The sequence below is a fragment of the Nuphar pumila genome, chromosome 9 (assembly GCF_984573655.1).
Source record: "Nuphar pumila chromosome 9, dmNupPumi1.hap1.1, whole genome shotgun sequence".
Taxonomy (NCBI): Eukaryota; Viridiplantae; Streptophyta; class Magnoliopsida; order Nymphaeales; family Nymphaeaceae; genus Nuphar; species Nuphar pumila.
In genome coordinates, this window is record NC_143257.1 from 7,580,001 (window position 1) to 7,582,300 (window position 2,300).

Below are 2,300 nucleotides of genomic sequence, written 5' to 3' on the forward strand. Positions count from 1 at the left end.
AATTATCCGTCTCACATGATCCATGATCCACTTAAACCATATTGTCGTAAGGGTGGATTAATTGTGTCATTAGATCTAACCGGATCCCAATGATCCCCATCCAACCCAAATTCTCAAGGGCTCGGGCATGGATCATTGGATCCAGTCCCAATGTTTGCTGTCCCATTTGACCCATTATGCCAATTTGGTTTACGACATGGTTCGGGCTCAATCATTGCCGATGTCCTTGATGGTTCCAAACAAACCTACACTAAGATCCAGCTATAACATCTAGGTTGTGCTTAACAGCTTAAGGGTTGCTTATTGGTAGGAAGTAGGGGTGTCAACCGGTCGGGTTTGGTTTGGACCCAAGTGAAACTAGACTTGAACCAGATTTTTGGGTATAGTATCGGGTCTGGACCCATGTCTAATCTGTTCCACTATAAGAAAAATCATACCCGGACCTGATAAGAACTACATAAATCATACCCGGTAAACCATATTTTTTTATCATTTTTACATTAAAAATTTGTGGGTCTTAATCGGAACTCGGGTCAAGTCTGGTATAAAATTTCACAAACTATACCCGGGTCCATGTATTAATCGGGGACCTTCAGGTCCGGACACGGTTTTCTTATTTATCACCATACCCCGACCCTATAGAGTTTGGTTCAGGTCTGGTCCGGGTAAATCCGACCGGTTGACAGGCCTCTAGTAAGAGGTTTAGGGATGGCAGTGGATCGGGGGAAAGCGGGGCCCCGCCTCGCCCCGTTTGGACCAGGGATGAAGGGTATGAAACGGGGATGGAAGCGGGGACGAAGGTTAAAATCCATCCCCGTCCGGGGGTGGAGGCGGGGATGGACATGCACTTTTCCCCACCCCGCCATGATCCCCGCCTCATCCCCGTTTGAACCGGGGATGGAGGACAAAGACCATCCCCGCCAGGGAGGCGGGGCGGGGGTGGAGGATAAAATCTTAAGGCGGGGGGGGGGGGGGGTGGAGACCTTGTCCCCCGCCCCACTGCCATCCCTAAAGAGGTTGCTGCAACTATAAGGTTATGTTAGAAGTTGCATGTTTTGTTGCCAATTGTGCATCCATCAATGGTGCTTTTACCCAGAAATCAACTGATCATGCTCTTAATCTCCAGACTGTCCAATGACCATGCATGCATGGCTGAGCTAGAATGCATAGTCTCTACCACACCATTTTTTCCTTTTTCTTTTAACAAGGAACCCATTAAGAATTTATGTTCTCTCAGAAAACAAGGAACCCATTAAGATCCATCTTTCTGTCTTGGGTCGATTTGTATTGCTTAATTTTGGCATTTCATCTCTTGTATATGTGGCTCGTACTTTGGGTCCATTTGAGTACTTTGAGTTACTTATAGTGGATCAAATCCAACTAGGAGTAACAATATCCATGTTTTATGTACTAGCCACATCAAGCTAAATTGGGAAGTGTCCTACTTCCTTGGCTAGCTAAGGTTTTGGAGAATAAACTCATTCAATTCTACACTCTCTAAGCCTAAACCTATCCTATTTTCAAGTTCCTCCATTTTCTTTCATTGTCCATCTAACTTCCCTCCATTTTTCCTAGGAAAATTTTCTATTCATTTCTTAAAATTTCAGATCTATACCAATTCGTATCAGAGCCATTCCAATCCATAGATTGAAGAAAAAAAAAAAGAGTTTAAGCAAAGCCAAGCAAGATCTATATTCATCCTACGTCGACGACCAATCAATATACTGAATTGCAAGATTCAAGCCAATTCACGAGAGATCCCGACGATCAATCTGTAAATTTGAAAAAAACAAGTGACAAACTCGTAGATTTCAAATTGATTTTTGCCCAGATCATGAGAATTGAGGTCGAATTGAAGTTGATGAGAAAATTCAAGAACCGGCTACTCGAATCAAGTGTTCACCTATAAGGTTAGGAGATCAATTCTCCACTTAAGTTTGGTGAATTAAATTGGATCTACAATTTGAAGGTGGAACAGTGGGTGCAGATCATCCCAAATTACAGAATTGCACTAGTTCTAAGTAGATTTGCCTGTGAACAAGAGGAGAATCACTTGAAAATTTGAGTCAGGTTTTTCCTTTTCCCGAACCTTAGAATGATTTTCTTTTAAATTTATCAGGGCAAATTAAGAGTGTTATGGTTCTCAAACGGGACTTATATTTTAACTGGAGATCCTTGAGAGTGCAGAGATATTCTTAGAACAAATTTGGCTCAATTTGGAGTCCAGAAATGGGAGATCTTGTCAGATTTCCATACTGATCGGTTTCTGGCAGAATTCTATGAAAAATCTGACAACTAAA